Source organism: Electrona antarctica, assembly GCF_951216825.1.
Source record: "Electrona antarctica genome assembly, chromosome: 9".
NCBI classification, from domain to species: domain Eukaryota; kingdom Metazoa; phylum Chordata; class Actinopteri; order Myctophiformes; family Myctophidae; genus Electrona; species Electrona antarctica.
Window position 1 is genome coordinate 17,350,630 of NC_136790.1, and position 26,225 is coordinate 17,376,854.

The following is a 26,225-nucleotide window of genomic DNA, read 5'->3' on the forward strand; positions in this document are numbered from 1 at the left end:
GCAGTATGCATTCCCGGCCTTAGCGGGTTAAGGTGGTGAACCGGGGAAACGTGTGAGGTGCAGGGAACTGGTGAGGGTCTATCAATCAGCCAGTCAGCTCCTTTATTTAACAAGCGAGGGGCCACGGACCCCGAGGGCCACACTCCATATTCTGGCTGGTCGCGGGCTTCCAGTTCTTCTCCTGTAAGAAGAGTACGAAGGGGGGGAAGAGGGGCGAGAGGGACATGGACGGATGGAGGTGTGAATGTGTGAGGAGTGGGGGGTTGAGGGGAGGTTTCAGGGTTTGGCCTGTGTCCCCTGGCGTGCCGTCGTGCTTCATCTTCTCAGTGCAAGGGCCTGGAACTGCCGTTTGATGGGATTTCTCAGCCCTGTGGCCTCCTGCGCTATAGCTGCATTCCCAGCATCCATCTGGAGAGAGCTGCCTGCCGGGTGCACACACACACACACACACACACACACAGCACACAGCAGCATGCACCGGAGGACAGCCACGCAACGCAAGCAGCCACTCAGCAGCGACAGACAGTGCCTGGCCATAAAGAGGGAGCCGCGGTGGGGGCCAACGCCACTGATCTGAGGCCTGCGGCTCTGTGTCGGTGGACAGGCCCCAAACGGCCCAGTGGCGCGCCTCCCTGTCAGTGTCAGGGACACTGCGGCTGATCTCAGAGCTGCCGCTGTGGTAGAGCGGCGAGGGGGGGGGGGGGGGGGGTATGCAGGGCCATGGCGCGCGCCCTCAGCCAGACAGGCCAGTACTGTGGGCTTGTCATCACTGTGACTCTCCTCAGCGAGACCGGGGAGTGGAGGAAGGAATTTGATATTCGGCCCACCTTAATGGTGTGGTGAGACGGCAGTCCACACACACGCGCGCACGTGTGCGTGTACTAGTGTTACTATACTTGTAAGGACCATTCTCCTATAGTCCACATAAGAGAAATGGTTGTTTCATGCAAGTTAAAATTGATGTGGCGGATTTAAAATATACCTTGAGGTCCTCACAACAAGTATACAGTATAGCATACAAACGTGTGTGAGTGCGTGGGTACGTGCGTGCGTACGTGCATGTGCGTGTAGTTTACGCATGTGTTTCACAAAGTCTGTTTACCTTCGCCCTGCTAGCCTATAGAGCGTCGCAGTCCCGCCCCTTACCATGGACCAGGAAATGAATCCCAATGCATTTTTCCCATAGACATTTCGTAAAGTATTTATTTAAAGACCTTTTAAGCGTCGTACGAAGCCAACTCGAGTCGTGACAAATCATGACAACACACATAATATTTTGGACCAAACAAATAATTACATAGAAGAAAAACAACAAAAAAGTGTTGTAACCTGCCGTTTTTTTCTTCTTTCTAATTATTTTTTCGGCCCCAAAAATTGTGTTTGTTGTCATGATTTGTCACGACTCGAGTTGGCTTTGTCCGCGGCGTAAATGTCTTTAAATAAATACTTTCTGAAATGTCTATGAGGAAAATGAACGGAGAATAATTTCCTGGTCCATGGTAGAGGGCGGGACTGCGACGCTCTATAGTATACACGTTGCAGCTTATTCAGTAACGATAGCAGAGGTAGGTGGTGTGTGACTGTACAGGTGTAATAGCCACGCGGATTTCACTGCAGCGTGTGACTCCAATAAGCCTCTTAGGATATAAACTTAATTTTTTTTTCTCCTATTTTTCACTGCCACAATAAACCCTTCCGTGGGAAAATAATGCCTTCTTTGCATGTTCAATCAGACACCGAGCTCACCTCCAAGGAGAAGTACAATTTAATACCGCGATGGAGCGCCATCCAGAACAATAACATCAGCGCAATATATAATTGAAAATCAAGTCCAAATATGCAAAGACAATCATTATTGGCTCTCATTATTGGCTCCAATTTATGTATGCCTTGGGGGACGGAGCGGCAAATTATAGATTGGTTTATGGAGAGCTCATGTGCATGTGTTGCACTGCACCCCCCAATTCCATAATTGCAGCGGACATGGACACGATTTCCGCCCCGATAGAACCGGAGAGAAAAAAATTAAAAAGAAGTTTGGACTGAGAAATGTTTTTTGTTTCTCCTCGGGGCTCGATGGTGTCATTAGCATATCCCTCTCTCCCGACGACTGTAAATTCAGCGAATGCAGCCCAGCGATGGGCTTAGGTGTGGACAGGCAGACGGCAGACTGTATAAATAAACAGATCTCCGTCTGAGGGGCAGCGCTGCGGCCCCCCCACCTGCCCGACATCAATCAATATTACAGCGGCCACTGGCAGCCCAATCGGCCTTTTATAGGCCTGTGAAATGATCAAACATCTGCTCATAACCTCGCTTTCATATATATGTGCATCTTACGTACAAATATCAAACCTCACGTGTGATACTGATATGCCTTGCACCCTGGCCGTGCTTTTTAAGGTTCAACCGCGACAAACAATGCAGCGGCTTTGAAGTAAACATCTCTTAGCCAAAGAGTTTAGTCAGTTCACGTGTGGTTTCTAATGGTATATGGCCCCTCGTTTACAGCAGCAGAACCACCAGCAATACAACACGGAGAGCTCAAACGGACGGTTAAAGACTCGCCCCAACAGTCTGGATCGATACGAGAGATCACACATTTCTGACTAGGCCTTGTTCCTGAATCTCCCTGTAATCGCACTGACCGACCATTGTTTCCTGTGTGTTGGACTCTGAGCTCTCGCCGAGGCTTTGGTATATACCGTGTCAAGCGGATCCTTGTTTACTGCCTAAAAAGTGCACCGTTTTTGACAGAAGCTCCCAAAACATAACAGAAGCGCGCGCGGGCCCCGCGGTAACTAGCTTTTGGAGGCAGACGTTGGAGCAAAGGTTGAGCCGGGGCCTCGTCCACGGGGACAGGGGTGAGTGAATCCAAACGGTCCAAGGTTAATGGTGGCGTGGAACAAAACAGATTCAATGCCAGGGGCACGCTGACAGGTGATTTGACACCAGCGAAAGGTGGTGGGGGGCCATCAATCTCATCCTGCATGCAGGCCTCTCTGACCCCTCCCCCCGGCCAGCCCCTTGGCAGCCAGGGGGCGCCAGGTGTCATGACGCCCTGACCTGCCGAGGTCTCCTGGTAGCACACCTGCCATCTGCCTTTAAAAACACACAGCTGGAAGAGACTCTCGTCACTTAATACACGCTCGGCTGGAGATGAAACCGTGATTGGAAGATGGTGAACTGTGACTGGACATGCGCACACGCACGCACGCACACACGCTCAACAAGCTCAACACACTTTTCACAAAAATGTTTTGTCTGTAATGTTTAAATTTTATGTAATGGTGCAGAAGTGATGAAGAAACGTTTCCGTAATGCCCTACTTCATCATTCTATTTGTCACACAAAAGTAACACAAATAGTCGATCTACAAGCACTGAACTTGTAGATTGGCTTTTTTTTCCTGTGTGTGTGTGTGTGTGTGTGTGTGTGTGTGTGTGTGTGTGTGTGTGTGTGTGTGTGTGTGTGTGTGTGAGAGGAATCTTGAATACGTTTTTGCTATTTTTTTAATTGGAATCCTGAAGCGAAAAGTATAACATTTTTATTTAATTTCAAATGCATTATACTTAGCCTATGTTAACATGAACTTTTAAAAATACAAATACATTGTAGGCTACATGACAAAAGACATTACAAATGTAATACTACTATAGTCATTAAACTGCTATACACTGCGGGTCATGAATGTTTAGTAGCCTAATACATTTACAGACGTTCCCTAAATACACACATTTTGTAGACGCTCCCTAAGAACAGGAAGGAACGCGCGCGGTTACTGTTTTTGTTTACGTCTTGTTAGTTTCCCCCCCAGCTACAGGAGCACATGGAACTGAATCTGAATGTCATTATTACAGTCTGCTCCGTGAGAATTACAACAAAAAACACCGAGAAGAGTGAAGTGAATAACTGTAACTTTCCATAAAGTGGAGGTTTAGTGGCAGTGTTTGCAGAGAGACCCAGACACAAAACACAGCCATAGTTGGCAATTTTTTCTTCTCAAGTGATTTTCTGATTTCATTGATTATCCACATGGTGAGTTGGTTGCTCATTTGCTCAACATAACATTTTGGTGCTATTTTGTTGTAAAAAAAAGTTGTAATGCTGCTTTATGAAAGATAATGAAGGATAAAATACAGTCAGGATAAATCGTTTTTTGTGTAATGTAGGCTATGTTCAGTGTTTGATTGTAATTGGGTGCATTGCTGGATTGTGGCCTTTAAGCGTAGCTACAGTATACGTATTAAGTAAGCAAAAGTGTACAAAACAAACAAAAAGTGTAAAAGGGCAATAAAACAAAACAATGCTTATGGATTTACCATTACCATTTACTTATATTACCATTTACTTCCTCAATTCACTTCCTCGACCAATAGGCTATTTAAGTTATTGGGATGGTTGTGAGTTGAGAACATATAATATCATAATTGTTGCTCTCTGTGGCTGTGCAGGCTGGTTTTTCTTGAGGGGAGATTATCCCTGTACTCCATTGGTGACCGAGTGGACCGAGCTATAGCTGCTTCTTGGTGAACCTCAACCACAAGACTTAATCCTGTCCAGTTACAGTTGAGCCGTTCAAGGTAGGAACAATTCAAACAAGATCCTCTGAGATCTCTGTATACATTTTGGTTGGGCCCCTGCAACACTAAATAAGACACTGCTATTTTTGAAGGTTTTAAGGAACTCAAGGTTGGCTGAATATTATTTAGTGTACATACATTTCTCTGTACACTCGTTTATTATTTTGTATTGTATTTGTTGTTATTTACGCATTTGACTGCCATGATGCTGCCATGATAGTGATACTGACCATGATGATGCTGTCATGATAGTGCGTGCGTGCGTGCGTGCGTGCGTGCGTGCGTGCGTGGGAGGGAGGGGTGTGTGGGAGGCAGGGAGGGGTGTGTGTCCTCCATGCTTATACCTGACATAAATGCCCTGTCACAAATCCCCGGGGCAGCCACGCCTGTAGGCACAAAAGCAAATATTTCCCTTTGCCTGATCGTGGCCAATCCCTTTTAACTTCCCCACCCACTGATTCCCCACCCCACCCCAGCCCACCTTCACCACCAACACCCACCACAACCACCAACCCTCTACACCCCACCCCAGCCCACATTCACCACCAACACCCACCACAACCACCAACCCTCTACACCTCGCTGCCGGACAGAAACCTCTTATCTCCGTACTTTCCCCCCCCTCTTTTCTTCATACATGAAATGAATGCCTGCTTCGTCATGCCACAGTGTCACACAAAAGTAGGAAAGATGTGCAGATCTACAAGCTTGACGGCGATGTGAGCTTCTAGATCTGCTATTTTTTTATTTTTATTATTCGAATCCTGAAAAGTAACATTTTGGGGACATATGAGTTTTCCGCCCTGACGACAACCAAACGCACTACTCTGAACGTATATACCCAGCACCGCAAGCCAGCCATTTGTCACAAAGTAATTATAGAATTATCGATTGGCAAGCAATTAATGCCTTTTTCCCTCTTTTACCCCAATCACCCTCCTCCCCTCATACGCCAACCCCCCACCCCGTTCCCCCCATCTTTTAATTTGAAGTGAAGGAGAATAAGACAAAGGGAAATGGGGAAAAAAAGGAGTGTGAGGTTGGTGGGTGACGGACTAACACATTAATAATCCCGCTGGCGTTTCCTAGTGCTGCTCAAATTAATAGGGCGACAGGGACCAAAAAGGGGGGCCTTTCTCTTTCTCCTTCTGTTTCCTCTCTCCATTTGTCCCTCCTCGTCTTGCCTTGCTGATCTATCTCCGGGCCGTCGGCGAGCTGTTTAGGGCAGGCAGAGACACAGTGCTCTGCTGCTTATCGCCGGGGATACTGACGTCAGAGGTTGTATCAAAGTATCAATACTGCAACGTAGAGATACTCTGTTACAAGGACAAGTCTGAATTCAAAATGTGGTTCCATTTGCACACCGTTAGAGTTACAGACCTGTAAGGGTCAATTTACAATCCCCCCAAGGAACCCAGAGAGTCCCTGGACCTCACTTTGACAACACTTGTTCTATCAAATACGGGTCCATACTGTGGCTTTTGTCTACTCTCTGTTCCATTGCATTAGCTGTCACTTTACTTACTGTATATTGACTATGCTGCACAAACGAAGCTTGGCCAATCCGTGAAGCCGGCAGTTTGAGTTAGCCAATCAAGGTAACCCGATCTGAACAATCTCCCGAACACACTGAGTGAGAATGTGTGTGCGTTCTCCTCAGACCTGCGGGCTGACAGATACGGATATTTGTGGTCTTTCGGTTCTCAGAAACCTTTGGTTCGTCTGATTGGCCAGATATAGATTTATGACAAAATTGTGGAGGTACTTCGGGCCTTTGATTTGATTGGTCTAGTCAGTGGTTTGCGAGATCAGAGAGATTATACCTCTGGACAAACACACAGACACAAAGACCAACCCTCTGTCTTATCAGGCCTTATAATTATTATCAGCCGCGCTATGAAAATGACCTAACATGGCATCTCTGTCGGGTGCGGAAACCTCATATGTACAAAACTGTTCCAAAAGTAGCAGATCTACAAGCTCAAAACGTGTTCGCGCTTCGAGCCGCTGTTTCTTAAGGTGGCCTTACACTAGCCGATAATCGGGCATTTTTGACGCTCGGGGGGTGCCCGACTCAATCGGGCACCCCCCGTGCGCGATCGGGATCGGCCCGATCAACATCAAGAATGTTTGATATTTTCTCGGCCCCGCTCCGATTATCCTGTAGTGTGTGGTGCTGTCAGATTTCAAATGCCCGATTATCGGCTAGTGTAAGGCCACCTTTAGTGTACGATCAAGTAGGGTGTAATGTGTAATGTACAGTATGATCATGATATACATTTACAAAAAAGCTACAAGAAGTAAAAAATAATGGAGATGTGAGGTTTCTGCGTCACAGCAACAATAATCACATCCATACTCAATAAATAATCTGTGTTAATCTTCCAAGAGTACATGCTAGAAATGGAACCGTCTATTTGGTTTGCCATTTGTACACTCTCAGAGTTAAATCAACACTGAGGATTTCTGTGGTCCGTGTATATTATCTCGATTCCATATTCTGTAACGGTCTCATTCATTTCTCAGCCTTCGCTTTTCACACATCCCCCCCCCTCCCCCCTTCACTTTTTATTTTTTATTTTTTTTACATTTTTTTGCTAGCTGACTCCAGCTGCCGTGGTTTGCGGTCGTCCAGATGGACATGCACAGGAACAGTTCAAATACCAGCGTCTGGCAGGTGTCGGAGTCAGGATGGATGTCACAGAACATCACCGTAATAACCCATTACGACCTCAGGCCGGTTCTATACAGAATGTTAGTTCTCAGACGTGTTCGTGCCAAGAACCCCCAAACTGATATGTTTCTGAATCTTTTTTTGTGCCAGGGGAATCACCCTGACCTCCCAGGAGGTGAAGATCTAAATGATTCACTTTTGAGATTTTGCAGATATAGAATAGCAGATATACAAGGTCGCAGCGTGGCACGAAGTGACTTGCTGTGAGCTTGTAGATCTGCTATTTTTTTTAGAACTAAACCACTGTTCTAAATCCAAAGACTTTCCTGGAAAAAAAATACGTATGTTGCTTTTTTTTTTACTGTATATAATAGCAAAATGACACAGATGCTTTCCCGGTTTTAATGGGATAACATATGGACGGCGACAGGAGAGCTGATCTCCCTTCTGGCAAAGTTGGATAAGCTCTCCTCTCCTCTCCTCTCCTCTCCTCTCCTCTCATATTCTTCAGGTGCACATACACCTCTTCCCTTCTCTCTTATCCACGCCAGGCTGCCGTGGAAAACTGGAATTTCACTTTCTTTCATGCCTTCAGAGAGACGTGATGATGGCGTTAAATCCCTTATCTTTGAGCCGCTATGTTGTGTATAGGAAGAATGGAAAGAAACGTTCGCGTGCACAAACTCCAAGTCCTCGATGTGAATATGGAATAGTATAGGCTGCTATACAACAGTGACTCACTTTAAAAAAAAGAAAAATAATCAAGGACCCACAATTTCACTTGCATTAGACCAGGGGTTCTCAACGTTTTTGGCTGGGGACTCCACGGAAATGCTTTGGATATGTCTCAGATATAATCATTAAGGAAAGTTTACTATGTAAACTCTTAATTTTCATTTTCCAGCCATTCAGTTACAAAAAACTGGGAGGACCCCCCCCCCCCCCAAAATAGTTTGGCGACCCAGAACCCCTGCATTAGACCACAGATCCTCGTTTGATATTTTTCCCATGAGACCAAAATCTAAGATCAGCCGAAGGCATGGTCGAGAGACTCAAGACTATGTCTTGCCCCCTGTCTGTCCGTCCGTTATGTGCAGATTGTGCTAACTAACACATTATGGCATATTTTCTCTACTAGTGTTTTGGGATTTTTTTCTCTCTACTAAAAAATATGTATTATATTATAGACTTTTTTTTGTATCATTTAGAATCCAAAGTGGGTCACAGGCCCACTTCTTGCGTATGCTCGCTCCCACATGCAAACGGCACCAATAAATATGTAATGGGGTTGTACTGTATATCCCTGGGCATGATGATGAGATGATGAGACTGGAAGATTTTCCCACTTCGCTGCTGTCGGGCAGAAACCTCTTACTGTCTCCATATGTTCAAATCGTGAAAATGTGGCGCAAATCTTTGAATATATATATTCTTTCAGAGAGAACGTTTTTAACCCAAATCTTTGCTTCTGGGGTGTCCCTGGAACAACATATTTTCAGATGGGGGTCGGCGGCCAATTACATATAATTCTAGGGGTCCTTGACATGAAATAGTTTGAGAACCACTGACATAGAAACATAGTTTTTTCAGAAAACTGTCAGGATTTAGAAGACATTTTTAAAATTTCGACGAATATGCTGCGCGAATGCTATTTTTTTAGCAATTTTTGAATCCTGAAAAGTTACAGTTTTGGACACAATGAGGTTTCCACTCGACAGTCACAACTCTCTTCCAATCTGAATAAAGTATGCCAGCAGCATCCACACCACCCCGCAATCCCAGGAAGCGAAAATATTTGACATCTCCTCCCGGCAAAGCCAAAGCTATAGAGTCTATATTGCAAATGAGAATCGGTTATGATCTGTGTTAACGGGACGGGAACCCCTTTTGGTGTTTTAATCCATTGAGACCTGGAACGCATCCATGTCACGTTAGCGTTTAACCACATTAACCATTAACCCATTTTGGGCGGGAACCCCTTTTGGTGTTTTAAACATTGTTATAATTTAGCTATTGAAAAATAGCAGATCTACAAGCTCATAGCGCGCCACCGAGTGGCGCGCTATGAACTTGTAGGTCTGCTATTTTTGAAAGATCGTTAAAATGTGCCTCAAACCATATTTTCAGATGGGCGTCCGCTCCGTGGCCAAATACAGATCATTCTGGGGGTCCTTGACGTGAAAAAGGTTGAGCACCACTGACATAGAAACATAGGTTTTTCAGAAAACTGTTAGGATTTAGAAGACATTTTTCTTAGAATCGGTCTCAGTCCTAAATAGGCTAACACAGCAAGAAGGAACCACTGTTGTAACACTGATCAAATAAACAATGACAATGATGGTGACCAAAGTAAAAACACGCTCGCCCTCGTTTTTTTCCCCGCCGACCTTGGCTCACGTCGACTGCTCAGTGGGGCGGTTCTATAAGGTTAGACATAACTTTCGGGTTAGTTTAGGCATAGTTTTACTGGGGTTACGTTTAGGAATAGGGTTAGTTTAGGCATAGTTTTACTGGGGTGAAGTTTAGGAATAGGGTTAGTTTAGGCATAGTTTTACTGGGGTTACGTTTAGGAATAAGGTTAGGTTTAACCGTTTAAGCATAGTTTACTTAGGTTACGTTTTGGAATACCAGACTGAGCAGTTCCACCGGCTGTACGCCCGGGGTGACTGTGTTTTGATGCGAGCTTTCCAGTATTCGAGATCCCTTCCTCCTCTCTGTCTCTGTCTCTGTCTCTGTCTCTGTCTCTGCCTCTATCTCTGTCTCTGTCTCTCTGTCTCTGTCTCTGTCTCTGTCTCTGTCTCTGCCTCTATCTCTATCTCTGTCTCTGTCTCTGTCTCTGTCTCTGTCTCTCTCTCTCTCTCTCTCTCTCTCTCTCTCTCTCTCTCTCTCTCTCTGTAGGTCACAATTATGATACAATCGTCTAATTGCAATTATTATAATCACAATTATCTGTTTTTTCCCCCTGGCTATTTCCATAATCTTTCAAAAAGTTCTCTCTCTCTCTCTCTCTCTCTCTCTCTCTCTCTCTCTCTCTCTGTGTGTGAATGGCATTCGTCTGACAAGCATTTAAGGAACAATTTTGCAGTCCTGTGCGCGCAGGGCCTTCCTCCCTCTCACGGTGCGAGGCTGCAGCTGATCAATACTCCCCCTCAGGATGTTCTTCAAACACACGTATGCAACAATATTATATTCCTCCATGAAAGACACCATGTATTGACCCGTTTTCCTTCCTGGTACGGCAGCTGTTCTGAAAGTAGATGATTTCTGTATGCAGAGCCACAGCATGCTCCATGAAGTCTGTTGCTCTTGCATTGCTCTTGGACACCGTTATACCTTACAGTATATGATGATGGTGTCGATGATAATAATAATACAGTGTTTTTGGCAGCAAATTTCTGTTTTAGTCATAGTCTTTGGAATGAATGGCATTTTGTTTTAGTCATATTTTAGTCACCTGGAATGTTTTAGTATTAGTCTAGTTTTACTCGAATAATATCATACAATTTTAGTCGACTAGATTTACAGTTGGTTTTTGTCCACAAAAATGCATTTTTGCTGGGCCTTGATGGCGTCGTAATGGCAGATTTTACCCTTGGTCGCATGCTGAGTGCTGACAATAGCCAATCTACAGTCACAGCAACGCGACCACTGTAGCACTGATCACTGAAGCACCCAGCAAGGATAGTTTTAAGAAACTCCTTAAAAGACACGTGACCTGAATAACCTTGATCGAATGTTTAATTTTTAATCGAACCAAGAATGTGCTGCTGTATTAATTTGACCTTGTGAACACAGCAGGGAGTATGCAGAATTAATGAAATGTTAGCGCCATTCTACCTCAGTAGTTCTCAAACAGTTTCATGTCGAGGAAGGAAGGACCCCCAAATTATTTGTCCACGGACCCCCTCCTGAAAAAAAAAAAAGGTTTTGTGCCGTGGATCCCCAGAGAAGATTTATGTTAAAAGAAATTACAATTTCAATTATTCAAAATTGTCAGTATCTTTTTTTTCCAGAATCTTTAAATAGCAGATGTACACACAGTTGCAGCACGGCATGAAGTCCCCTATCAGAATTATTTTGTTGGCATTCAGGCATCAGACACGCTGTGAGCTTGTATATCTGCTATTTTTGACTAGCCAATATTTTGAGGGATGAAATGAATAATGATTGTAACGTCATATTAACTATACTTTTCCTGGGGGTCCCCAGACCAGACCAGACCCCACTTTGAGAACCTCTGTTTTAGATGCAGCCAAAGCCTCCAGTAACAGTATAGAGGCCATAACTGCAGCTGTGGTCCTCCATGCTGGTGGGTGGGTGGGTGCGAGGACATACCATCTGTCTGCCGCACTGGTGAAACATTTTGCCAGATTTTCTTATGGACCATCTGACTCCTTTTGTCTATCAAAGCCATTATTAGATGGCATGTAAAGTCGGCGCGCGCTGCGCCGTTGATACATGTTGTATTTTCATCGAATATCCGATTCATGCACTCTGTTAACGACACTGCAAGCACAGCAAAGATGCCACTAGCTTGTTCATAAGGCAGTGACAAAGCACCGACCAACGGCCGGCCCATGCTATCATTAGCAGAACGGTGGCTGTGATAAGAATGAATGCTCATGTCAAGAGCTGTCTCTGTCCTGTTCTCCCCCCTGTCTTTAGCGTTCTCCTTCCTCCATCTTTTTTCAGCGATGCCGGACCTGTGGGCTTGGGAGGACATTGCAAGTGGGTGTGAGCCCCCAAATATATATTTTAATACTTTATCAATATATAGGAACTTAAAGTATACTACATTAGTTCCATTGATCCAAGTCGCAACACAATCAATTAAAAATAAACGCACGTGACCCATCAGTCTGATCGCTTAACACGGCTGCCATCCGCCTGTGTGTGTGTGTCCATGTCTGTCTGTCTGTCTGTCTGTCTGTCTGTCTGTCTGTCTGTCTGTCTGTCTGTCTGTCTGTCTGTCTGTCTGTCTGTCTGTCTGTCTGTCTGTCTGTCTGTCTGTCTGTCTGTCTGTCGACAATCTCGCAAACTGCTGGACTAATCATTCTTTTTAGTAGCAATACCACAGGTATCGCTGAGAATATCTGGGTTGTAACTCGCAAGGCCAAATATTCTGTCTCGTACGGAAGGCGATGGAGTCCCTTGCCAGGAGTGTATTCGTCCATATCCATATATGGAGTTTCTACATCGACCTGATGTCATCAGCACTAGATGTCATGTCTCTGTCGTCGCCCTATGGAACCCTCGTGAGAGCCTTTGTTACACTAGTATCAATATTATGTCCATGATCGGGACATCCCTAAGTTGATACGCTAGAGTTGTGTTTGGAAAGGGTCCTGCTTGGCTCGACAGACGCGAGGAGCACCAGGGAGGCAGCGAGCGGCTCTTGTTCCCAGTCCGGCCAGGACCTGTGTGTACAGGGTGGACACCCCTCATCAGCCCCTCTACCCTCCCTTATACACTCTCCTTTCCAGGCCCTCATTTTACACATGATTAGGCTGCCACCTGTCCTCCGGCTGCCCCCCTCTTCCCCCCCCCCTCCCCCCACGGTGGCCCAGTGTACTGCAACACAACAGCATTTAGCACTGCCCCCCCCCCTCCCCCTCCCCCCACAGTGGCCCAGTGTACTGCAACACAACAGCATTTAGCACTGCCCCCCCTCCCTCCCCCCACGGTGGCCCAGTGTACTGCAACACAACAGCATTTAGCACTGCCCCCCCCTCCCCCTCCCCCCACAGTGGCCCAGTGTACTGCAACACAACAGCATTTAGCACTGCCCCCCCTCCCTCCCCCCACGGTGGCCCATTGTACTGCAACACAACAGCATTTAGCACTGCCCCCCCTCCCTCCCCCCACGGTGGCCCAGTGTACTGCAACACAACAGCATTTAGCACTGCCCCCCCTCCCTCCCTCCCCCCACGGTGGCCCATGGTACTGCAACACAACAGCATTTAGCACTGCCCCCCCCTCCCCCTCCCCCCACGGTGGCCCAGTGTACTGCAACACAACAGCATTTAGCACTGCCCCCCCTCCCTCCCCCCACGGTGGCCCAGTGTACTGCAACACAACAGCATTTAGCACTGCCCCCCCCCCCTCCCCCTCCCCCCACGGTGGCCCAGTGTACTGCAACACAACAGCATTTAGCACTGCCCCCCCTCCCTCCCCCCACGGTGGCCCAGTGTACTGCAACACAACAGCATTTAGCACTGCCCCCCCTCCCTCCCCCCACGGTGGCCCAGTGTACTGCAACACAACAGCATTTAGCACTGACTGGCAACCATTATTTGTTGCTGAGGTTTTATACACGCTATGCCCGCTCGACCACATGAAACCCCACATGAAACCTCTCCAACGTTTTCGTGCCAAGGATAGCCCCAAACTTGATATTGTATTTGACTGCGTGTGGACCCCCTATCTGGAAAAGGTTTTATGGCAGGGACCCCCAGATGAGAAGATTTTCTTTTAATATATATATATATATTTTTCAAATATATAAAAAAAATTAGCAGATGACCAAACGTGCGTCACAAATTGCAGTAAGGCTATAATAGTTCTATGAAGGAACCGTCACCTATATGAAAGAACAAGCTTGTAGAACGGCTATTTTTTTGGCAAAGATATTTAGAGTAGTGGGAAAATAATACATGCACACCAAGTATTAGACCCCTGAGAAACACGGGTCCATGACGTACATTATATTAGGTGATTAGTAAGGGTTCTTGATGGAACCCCTTTTGGTGTTTATATAGCATTATGTTATACTTTAGCTATTGAAAAATAGCAGACCTCCAAGCAGGTCTGCTCCAATAGCAGACCTCCAAGCAGAGTGCCGCGCTACGAGCTTGTAGGTCTGCGATTTTTGAGAAATTGTGAAAATGCGTTACAAATCTTTGAATATATTTACTTAAGGATTTTCAATTTCCAATACTTTTACTTCTACTCCATTTCATCTCGGAGGCAAATGTTGTACTTTTACTCCACTACAATTATTTGAACACTTACTAGTTACTTTGTAGTTTTTGTTTATTATTACAAATCATACATTAACCATTTCAGCCCTATATAAAGCCCTATATAATTAATTTCGGCCATTTGAAAATAGCGCTGTGACACATTGTGAGCTTGTAGATCTGCTGTTTTGTTTACTATCTTTTATACATTTGAAAACCTGAAATGAGTAAATTTACTTTTGGTACTTTAAGTACATTTTGATACCAATACTTTTGTACTTTTATTCAAGTATATTTTGAATTCAGGACTTTTACTTGTAAAAGTACAGTATTTCTAGATTGCAGTATGGATACTCATTCTCGCTGCTCTGCTCATGTGGGTGTAGTTCTGTTCTCCATCAATGGGAGGCGCTGTTTCCTATGGAATAGAGCTGCACACAGTCAGGCTCAGTGGCCCGGCTGATGCTCTTCACAATACACTGATGCATTCCATGACTTTTGTCCTTTTCCTCATTATTAGTTTATTTTTCATAGAGACAGTCTTAAGCACTTTAAAACCGTGTCAACGCTGTCATCCCTATTTTGGGCATGTAATTAAAGGTGAAGATGTTCAGAAATGATTTCGTTTTGTTTTTTGGGTTTTTTTTTCCTTTCCAAGGTGTTTTCACTTTCTTCTAATCTTTCAAAGATAGCAGGTTTTGCAGCAGAAAACCTGCAAAACCTGTCGCTCCGTCAGTCGGTCACGCCACCATATATGGCCGTCAGTCCATCACGCCTCGTGACATCACACCTTGTGGCACGTCGTCACGCCTCATGACATCATGCCTCATAACACGTCACGCCACCATATATGGCCGTCAGTCCATCACGCCTCGTGACACGCTCCAAATATGGGCCGTCTCCATATATGAAGATCACGACACACACCTCATCAAACCCTGGATAGCCATACATGGAGAAGACTGGATCATCACCTAGATCTGCATATATGGAGCCGGCCAGCAACCCTACATCTGACCTCAAACCCTTAGATCTCCATATGTTGATCTGACCTCATCAAACCCTGTCCACTCAAGACACGCTCCATATATGGCCAATACAGAATTCATTCCATATGTTGACCTGACCCCCCCATGCCAAAGCACCAGCGCTCCCCCAGCAGTCTGCCGTCACCCAGGCGAATGCGTGCACGCTTCTCGCCCTCAGGGTGTCTTACTGGTTTCTTATAGAATGAGAATACTAGCCTGGCTAATAAACCAGACCGAATCAGCCGTTGGCAAAAAAAAATTGCCTGCCGGCGGATTACGGTATGGAGAGGCTCAATTGTACGCCCATTTCCTACACCAGAGAACTGGTGTGGCCAATCGGGACACGGTATGCAATATGGGCGGGCTTTGGTACAGTGACGTTCAATGCTTGAGACCTTTGACTGACAGTAGCTCTGACCAATTGCGTCGAAGAGAAAATGTTTGAACCCGCCCCCCCGGGAAACAAGATCCATACACAGCATCTCCAGACTCAAATACCACACGACAGTGTGATTTGAGTCTGGCTTATTAGCCAGGCTATGAGAATACAGTGTCGATATAATATTTTGTCTTGGCGTTCAGGCTCTGCTACATTTTTCTCCCTGCTCAGCACAATTAGACAGTCATCATTAACTATCCGGTAGTATCTTTGCTACTGTGCAGCACTATCAGATGTCCGGAATGCTATAAGCTATCATCGTATTTTTCATAACTAAGTCAAATTAAGCTCTAATCAAGCCCAAAATATCGCATTTTACGCAGCGATGCATGCGCGATCACGCGCGTGCGTGATCGACCGTGCACGCACGAATTTCGGCCGGTTTTAGGAAGATTACATCGGCCGTTAGCCAAATTAGCCAAAAGTTGCTACATTTTGTTATATTAAGCTCCCGATTATAGGGAATTAAACCAGCCCGTCAATTCCGTCAACGGTAGGTTTGGATTAATTAATCCAATCCGTCAACGGTAGTTCAAGGGTTTTCCCGCCAGCATTAATTAATCCCTCGATAGCGTACTGCCAAGGTTTTATCGCGCGTAACACTTACTTTGAAGAGCCAAATATCCGTAATCGCATGTTCCTGTGACAAACTGCTGTGCATGGTGTCTTCGCCGGTTGTTGTTCTCTCGGTCGATGGTGGATAAAGCCGACCGCGAGTATCACAGCGCCTGCTACAGGCCGTTGAAAACGCTTGTCTGGGACAGAAACTGCCCCTCAATGTCGTTTCTGAGATACAGGCAGGGCTTACAATGCAAGTGGATGCGCGTGCATCTTCAAAATGGCCGCGGCCAGTGTGTCCCAGTCTGTGTTGATGCGTTAGCAACAATAGCTACGATACGATCCGAAATCATCCGATTTAAAACTTGGATTAAAGAATGTAAACCCTGGTTCACGAGAGTGATTTGCGGGCTAGGGTACTAATTTACACCCTCGTGTTCCTCGTTTGTGGCGGGCCTCGTGTTAAGCAGCAGGAGTTAAACTATTAATCTGGTGTCCGTGAGGTCAGATGTCTTGAAGGTAGAATCCTAAAGAGGAATGCGTCCTGCTGTCCGGCGTCCTGTGCTGTGAAGAGTTTTGATCAACATATGGAATGAATTCTGTATTGGCCATATATGGAGCGTGTCACGAGGTGTGACTGACTGACGGGAGATGATGGGTTTTCATAGTAAACTGTGACTTACGGTCACAATAACAACCCCCTCCCCCCCAAGGAACGCAGAAAGAAGCTGTGAGCTTAAATACCCCGCCCAGTTGCTCAGCTGATTGCCACGTCAGCGTATGACCTATGGGCCATGCAGAACACTGTATACAATCCACCCACAGACTCTCTTTCATGCCAACTGCCATCATACTCTATAATGCAAATGCATAAGAACTGTCCTATGGTGGTCCTGCTCTTGTGTTTATGACTGTCCACTTGTGTCTGTTGTTTTTCTGTTTGTCTAGTAGTTTTATTTACCGTATGTGTCGCACTGTGCTGTTGTAACGCTTCAATTTCCCTTCGGGGATTAATAAAGCACATATCTCATCTCTCATCTCATCTCATAGTAATGCAGCATGTTAAGCTCTCCAGTGTATTCTGCATGAACTAACTCGCAGGCTACGCATCTTTTGTTCTTTTCATTTATAGAACATGTATTCCATACATTCCATATAGGGCTGGTCCCTTAGAGTATAATGGATTTCTCCTCCCGTTCACTTGCATTAAGTTGCTCAAAAGCGCATGAGGCGATTTCACTCCTCTTTCCGGGTAGGAACAGAGTGCCTTCTGGGATGGATTGGGCCAAATCGTGAACGCGCTGGCCGTTGACTATCATTGCACGCGTTCACGTATGAAACATAGCGTTCACGTGTCATTGCCCCAATAACATGAACGTGCGCAATGATAGTCAACGGCCCAGCGCTGGCTCGAGCTGCAATACCATATTGGGCCACTATGTCCATTTCGTCTCAGGGTTTCCTCTCGGTGATGTCTCTATTATATTTATACTCTAAGGCTGGTCCACACAATAACATGTGACATCATCAACGTGCGACGAGAGCTCGACCCCAATTGAGTGAAAAAAAGTACCATTTCTAAAATAAATAAAAAATATTTCAGGTGTTTTTAATTTCTAATTTTAGTTATAGAGGGCAAGTATAATGTATTAAGTGATATTAGTCTTATTAGCCAGGGATCCTTTTATAATAATATTATCTGGGATTTTTATAGCACTTTTCATGGTACTCAAAGACGCTTTACATGCGTGGGGGCCAGGGGAGGGAACATAAGAAAAGGAAAACTTTATTAAGAAAAAGAAGTAAAATAAAATGATTAAAACCAATAAAACATACATACATATAACAAGTTAAAAACCAGTCAGCTTGGGAAGGCTAGTCTAAAGCATAGTCTTTTAACGCATGGTGACAACACTCATATGGGGATTTAAAAACGATGGTGAACGAGTATTTCCCATTGATCACCAAAGCCTGGCTGTCAGTCGTCAATATACGCCGTGTTTCCTTTTCACCTCCTCTCTCACAGTTCACTGGTGTGCACCGAAAAGCCAGGACACATTAAAGGCACGCTTCATGTGGAAACCGACAGAGGCTGCGTTTCTTTTCTTTTTCATTTTTATTACCTTACCCCCTGAATACATTTTCCACCTGTTTGAGCACGTTGGCGCGATGCACAGTGACGCAGTGTGACACACCGCGTTATCCCATGGGTAATTCAGCCCGCTAGTACTAATACATTTATGCTCTGTCGGAGCAGGAGGGGGAACGTTGGACCTGACCCGCACTGGCCTCTGAGAGAGAGAGAGAGAGAGAGGAGAGAGAGAGGAGAGCGAGAGAGAGGAGGGAGGGAGAGAGAGAGAGAGAGAGAGAGAGAGAGAGAGAGAGAGAGAGAGAGAGAGAGATGATGAGAGAGAGAGAGAGAGAGAGAGAGAGAGAGAGAGAGAGAGAGAGAGAGAGAGAGAGAGAGAGAGAGAGAGAGAGAGAGAGAGAGAGAGAGAGAGAGAGAGAGAGAGAGAGAGAGAGAGAGAGAGAGAGAGAGAGAGAGAGAGAGAGAGAGAGAGAGAGAGAGAGAGAGAGAGAGAGAGAGCACACGGCAGAAGAGGTCACGGGGTGGAAAGAGAAAATCCTCTTCTGTTTGAAATAAAGATAAGCTTTGTATAATAATTAATTATAGAACTTCAGGTTCACCGGCTGACGGCTGCGCGGTCTCTCCCTTTATGACAGAATGCTGAACCGTCCGTCCTCTTTAAAATGAGAACGGGTCACATGCACTTTATTTTAAATCTCATAGCCGTTTTAAGCCTATTTGAAGGGAATATGCTCTGACTCTGTAGCACAGCCACTTCTCTTTTTTTAATGTAAGAACTCTCTCATCATTACCTAGCCGCTAAAGTAAGGTAGGACAGAGAGAGCATAGTAGGGCAAAAGTAACACTGGGCTGAAGTAGTGTTTCTCAACAATAAGGTACTGCTCATTATATCTTGGGCAGTATCATAATCGTGACATGACATGATACTGACATGATACTGACCATGATACTGACCATGATACTGACATGATACTGACATGATACTGACATGATACTGACATGATACTGACCATGATACTGACATGATACTGACATGATACTGACCATGATACTGACATGATACTGACCATGATACTGACATGATACTGACATGATACTGACATGATACTGACATGATACTGACATGATACTGACCATGATACTGACATGATACTGACATGATACTGACATGATACTGACCATGATACTGACCATGATACTGACATGATACTGACATGATACTGACCATGATACTGACATGATACTGACCATGATACTGACATGGTACTGACATGATACTGACATGATACTGACATGATACTGGCCATGATACTGACATGATACTGACATGATACTGACCATGATACTGACCATGATATTGACCATGATATTAACATTATACTGATATGATACTGACCATGATACTGACATGATACTGACTATGATAGTAAAATGATACTGACATGATACTGACCATGATACTGACCATGATACTGACCATGATATTAACATTATACTGATATGATACTGACCATGATACTGACATGATACTGACCATGATTCTCCAATGGCTCCGAATTATGCAGGCTTTTCTGTAGGTTACCCAGAGAAAACTCGCCCTCAGGCGTCTTACTGGTAACTGTCTCTTTTGGTTCTCGAGGTGAAAAGGTCTTATTCTTGACATCCTGTCATTACCATAGCCTACAGTTCACATCATTACCATAGCCTACAGTTCACCAAGATCGTCATATTGTTTTAGAGAGAGAGAGAGAGAGAGAGAGAGAGAGAGAGAGAGAGAGAGAGAGAGAGAGAGAGAGAGAGAGAGAGAGAGAGAGAGAGAGTCTTTGTCCCTCCTCAATTTACATGCCTAATGAAGCCGAACGCCGAGTTAATAGCGGGTGTAATGGCTTCTGACTGGCTGGACTGTGGTGGGCCTGGGCACAAGGAAGCTAGGGATGGCTGGACTGTGGTACTGCATGGGTACCAGGATGCTAGGAATGGCTGGACTGTGGTACTGCCTGGGTACCAGGATGCTAGGAATGGCTGGACTGTGGTACTGCCTGGAGGTACCAGGGGTAACCCGAACGCTTGCCCTAAAACACACTTGCCCCCATTTCCCCCCTTGCATTCGTTTTACTGAGTAAAACTATGCCTAATCCTAAACCCTAACCATAACCCGAGGTTAAGTTTAGGAATAAGGTTAGGTCTAGTCATAGTTTTACTGAGATTGTGTTTAGGAATAAGGCTATGTTTAGGGCAGGCATAGTTTTACTGTCGTTAAGTTTAGGAATAAAGTTAGGTTTAGACATAGTTTTACTGAGGTTACTTTTAGGAATAAGGTTAGGTTTAGGCATAGTTTTACTGAGGTTACATTTAGGAATACCTGTGATTCTCCAGAGGTTGCCGGATTGGACCCGTGGCGAGCGTTCTTGCATATTCGTACCAGGATGCTGGGATACGGCTGGCTCACATCAGGGCACAATGGACTCTGACTGGTCACGCTTTAGAGCTGACTGCGGAGAGGCAAGCTCAGAGAACCTGGGTTGACGCTCATGTCTGTTTGCATCAGCGGCAGAAGGGACACGGATTGTTTTCCAGTGGCAGAGAGAGGGAAGGAGATTGTGTGAAGTGTGCCCTAGGCCTATAGTGTGTAGCAGAGATTCCCCTGCTTTGAAGTAGTTCACCTCCATGGTGTATATGTTGGTGGCTCGTCTAGTGTTGGGATCCTTTAGGAATTTAACAATTCCGGTTCCTTAAAGATGGGGTGCCATAGTTGGATGTTAACATTACTCTAATAGACCCCCGCAGGTGTGGTTACAATACCGTATGCACATATGTCTTCCCTGTGTATTTGTGGTGTCTTCCTGCAAAAGCTGAAAGCCTTTGAGTCAAATGGTCCACTCGAACACAGCTTTAGTGACACTCCTGTACTGCCCGTCCCCTTATTATTATCATACAACAACTGTGGGCACAGCTTGAGTTCAGGTGGGTGGTGCTACCATAGATATATATAAACTCTAGATAGCTCACCCGCGCTGTTGGCCAATGGAGAGCGACGTCGTTACGTGGCGGCCATCTTACCTCGGGCCACATAACATTGTGTCTATGGGGCATGTACTCTTAAATGACCATAACTTGCTCAATTTTCAACCGATTTTCAACGGTTTGGTTTGTTATAAATTTCAGAGACGTCCGCATACTTATATGATTGTATACGATGTTATTATGTTTATACGAATAAAATAAACTTTTTCTTGATAAACACAAATTCAAATTCTGAGTGTGTACAAGAGAGAGTTGTGGTGGTCCTTGAAGTTTAAAAAGTTTGAGAACCACTGACGGTGTGATGAATCAGGTTCCACTGACGGTGTGATGAATCTGGTTCCACTGACTGTGTGATGAATCTGGTTCCACTGACGGTGTGATGAATCTGGTTCCACTGACGGTGTGATGAATCTGGTTCCACTGACGGTGTGATGAATCTGGTTCCACTGACGGTGTGATGAATCTGGTTCCACTGACGGTGTGATGAATCTGGTTCCACTGACGGTGTGATGAATCTGGTTCCACTGACGGTGTGATGAATCAGGTTCCACTGACTGTGTGATGAATCTGGTTCCACTGACGGTGTGATGAATCTGGTTCCACTGACGGTGTGATGAATCTGGTTCCACTGACGGTTTGATGAATCTGGTTCCACTGACGGTGTGATGAATCTGGTTCCACTGACGGTGTGATGAATCTGGTTCCACTGACGGTGTGATGAATCTGGTTCCACTGACGGTGTGATGAATCTGGTTCCACTGACGGTGTGATGAATCTGGTTCCACTGACGGTGTGATGAATCTGGTTCCACTGACGGTGTGATGAATCTGGTTCCACTGACGGTGTGATGAATCTGGTTCCACTGACGGTGTGATGAATCTGGTTCCACTGACGGTGTGATGAATCTGGTTCCACTGACGGTGTGATGAATCTGGTTCCACTGACGGTGTGATGAATCTGGTTCCACTGACGGTGTGATGAATCTGGTTCCACTGACGGTGTGATGAATCTGGTTCCACTGACGGTGTGATGAATCTGGTTCCACTGACGGTGTGATGAATCTGGTTCCGGAGATCAGCCATGTTCAAATAATAGGGACTTCTGCCTGGCTGTTCCATTGAGTGAACATTTCTAGCATGGCATGTATGCATGTCATCTGATTATTACATGTGATCTGAAGACTCACCACGGTATGCATGTCATCTGATTATTACATGTGATCTGAAGACTCACCACGGTATGCATGTCATCTGATTATTACATTGATCTGAAGACTCACCACGGTATGCATGTCATCTGATTATTACATGTGATCTGAAGACTCACCTCGGTATGCATGTCATCTGATTATTACATGTGATCTGAAGACTCACCACGGTATGCATGTCATCTGATTATTACATGTGATCTGAAGACTCACCACGGTATGCATGTCATCTGATTATTACATGACATCTGAAGACTCACCACGGTATGCACGTCATCTGATTATTACATGTAATCTGAAGACTCACCATGGTATGCATGTCATCTGATTATTACATGTAATCTGAAGAGGCACCACGGTATGCATGTCATCTGATTATTACATGTGATCTGAAGACTCACCAGGGTATGCATGTCATCTGATTATTACATGTGATGATTATTACATGTAATCTGAAGACTCACCACGGTATGCATGTCATCTGATTATTACATGACATCTGAAGACTCACCACGGTATGCATGTCATCTGATTATTACATGTAATCTGAAGACTCACCATGGTATGCATGTCATCTGATTATTACATGTAATCTGAAGAGGCACCACGGTATGCATGTCATCTGATTATTACATGTGATCTGAAGACTCACCAGGGTATGCATGTCATCTGATTATTACATGTGATGATTATTACATGTAATCTGAAGACTCACCACGGTATGCATGTCATCTGATTATTACATGACATCTGAAGACTCACCACGGTATGCATGTCATCTGATTATTACATGTAATCTGAAGACTCACCATGGTATGCATGTCATCTGATTATTACATGTAATCTGAAGAGGCACCACGGTATGCATGTCATCTGATTATTACATGTGATCTGAAGACTCACCAGGGTATGCATGTCATCTGATTATTACATGTGATGATTATTACATGTAATCTGAAGACTCACCACGGTATGCATGTCATCTGATTATTACATGACATCTGAAGACTCACCACGGTATGCATGTCATCTGATTATTACATGTAATCTGAAGACTCACCTCGTCAGATTACATGCATGGTATATGTGCATGTACACCTCGGGGGGGGGGGGGGGGGGGTGCATATATTGGCATTGAGCGGCTACTGACTTCATGCTGATGATGACATCAGTGCGGAAACGGTTCCAAAATGTGATGGAACCGATACCAGTTGCTCAATGTTGGTTCAATGATCCGATTCCTTCAGGTTTCGGATCCCAACCATGCATCATCGTCCAGCAGGTCAGAGGGGTGCGTGGTGGGTGCACGGGGTCCAGCAGGTCAGAGGGGTGCGTGGTGGGTGCACGGGGGTCCAGCAGGTCAGAGGGGTGCGTGGTGGGTGCACGGGGTTGAATGTAGCGGAGTTGTTCTGCCTAAAGGGCCTTGCAAGCGGGGAGCGATAAAACGCGCCTATAGTTCATTTTCAATGAGACCTGCGCTTTTGCTCGGAGAAGTCGCGGTGCGACAACGCAAGCGTATTTACGTGAGCGCGGTCCCGTGAATTTGTTGCGCGCGTGCTCGTTACGTGCACACTCACCAGACCTGGATTCTGTTTACCTTTGTTTTTACGCTTGCGTTGTTGCGCCCCTCTTCAACAGAACTGGAGGAGACCTGTGTTGATCCAGGCAACAACGCCTGCATTCCTCGCTTCACGTTTGCAAGGCCCTTAAAACACAGAAGCTTAATATATACACTGCCCAGAGGGCATTTTGGTGGTGAGACTGGGGTTCAAATCCAGGTGTTTACATTATTTTGGATTTTTATTTTATTTTTAATTTTAATCTTCCCCAGCCTAGCGTGTAGAGAGTAGTTAAGATGCAAACACAGGTTGTCATTGCACTCAACATGCTTCTGTTTACCTGCAACCTTTCCCCCCCGACAATTCCCCTTTGAAGCGATGTCAGACAAGTTTTCCTATCTCTCTACACGTACATCTGCTCTATTGTTCATGAAAATTGCCTGGCCTCCAGCAAGGGGGGAAAAAAATAAAAAAGTTGAATTGTAACTGACCTTCAAAGAACGACTCCTGAGCCTTTGTCTCCTTTGTGTTGTTTTTTTTGTCAATTGCTTTGCTGTTAGTCAAAGGGCAGCCCTGTTTAAAGTCAAAGGCAGCATAATGCTAGCGTATAGATTAGGGCAAAGGGAGGCTATACACAGTAGATGGAAAGGTAGATATCTTTGCTTTTTTTTGTTGCTTTTCTTACTGAGATGACAGTGCATTGTTGTGGCATGCAAGAGCCCGGGAACGGGGAAGCGTGTCGGACGGAGGTATCGTCCATTTGAAGATTACAAACGCTCTAGCTCTGAAAAGCAAAAACAAAATAAATGCACAGAAGAGTACAGAGCTACTTTAAATGCTTTCAACTAAAGGTGCAGGGTTATTAAATTATGACCGATATCCGATCTCCGATTATTTGCAGGGTCATTCGAGGACCACAATGGAAACAAGCCTAGGCCCTATAGGGGCTTGGCCCAACGCCTGTTAATAAAGTATCAATAAATAGCCTATACTCTTTTCCAAGTGTCTGACTTGACGCTGAATGACTGAATGACTACAGAATGAGATGAGTACACAAATTAAAGACACATTTTAAGTTTATTTTTTACATCATATTTGATTTGGCTTTTGTTCTAGACTAGAGGTACTAGAAGCTTTTGATTTATATTGAACTCATTGATTTATTTTACATTTTTCTTTTTTTTTGCTGGTGAAAACCGATTAATCTGGATTATTTTGAGACCGTTCCAATTTTTATGGCCGATTCCGATTATGCTACTGATTATATTGTTCATCCCTACTTTAAATGCTTTCAACCTGACGTCCGTAATCTTGGGCATGTCATTACAGTGACGTCGTTTTTTTCTAACTTCATCTACTATTTTTGTAGATAGATATCGTATTCGTCTCTGTCCAGTGTAAACCAAAACTGTTCAGCATTCAAATATAAAAACTGCAAAAGTATCAGATCTACAAGCTCAAAACGCAGGACTTTACGCCGCGTTGCAAGCTTGTGGATCTGCTACTTTTGATGCTTTTGATGTGATGCTGTAGTATGATCAAGTAGGGCATTCATTTACAAAATTTACAAAGAATATGGAGATAGGAGGTTTCTGCCCAATAGAGAGTATGCGCGTGACATCATCATCAAACCAGTTATGCAGGAACGCCTACTGAGTGGCAAAAAACTACTTCCTGGCCATCCGACAGCCCATACATCCACACAGAAAAAAAATCTGATTGCATTAAACAACATTAAACAACGTTAAACTCACTTTGCATGTTGCTTTGCCACTCGATTTGCCACTCGATGTGCCATTCACTTTAAGCATGCGCATACCCTCTATATCGATATATTGTGTAAGTTTAATGATGGTTGCATATAGCCTAAATCTGTTGTTTTTGCCATGAATGGACATTCAAGGTCTATCCAAGTTCAAACTTTGTATAATACAAGGGAAAACTATCCAAAGGGTGAAAATAAATAAAAAATAGAACCTGGCACACTTTTGCCTCTTCAAGCTGATGTGTTTTTGCCTGCTTTTTTTTGGCACAACTCTCAGAGAGACCTGAGGTTGGCAACGCTCGCCCACGTTGGCCACCGTGCCAACGCTTCTGCTTCTGGA

The 26,225-nt window shown here is 44.9% G+C and overlaps 1 long non-coding RNA gene across 1 annotated transcript in view; it reads left to right on the forward strand.

Moving 5' to 3' along the window:
* The first annotated feature begins 3,826 nt into the window (after nucleotides 1–3,826).
* The window catches only part of LOC306930139, a 50,419-nt gene continuing 28,020 nt past the window's right edge, over nucleotides 3,827–26,225 (forward strand). Inside the window, exons 1-2 of the long non-coding RNA XR_013790856.1 lie at nucleotides 3,827–4,038; nucleotides 4,455–4,583. This is a non-coding gene — a long non-coding RNA (uncharacterized lncRNA). The remainder of the gene's footprint in view (nucleotides 4,039–4,454; nucleotides 4,584–26,225) is intronic.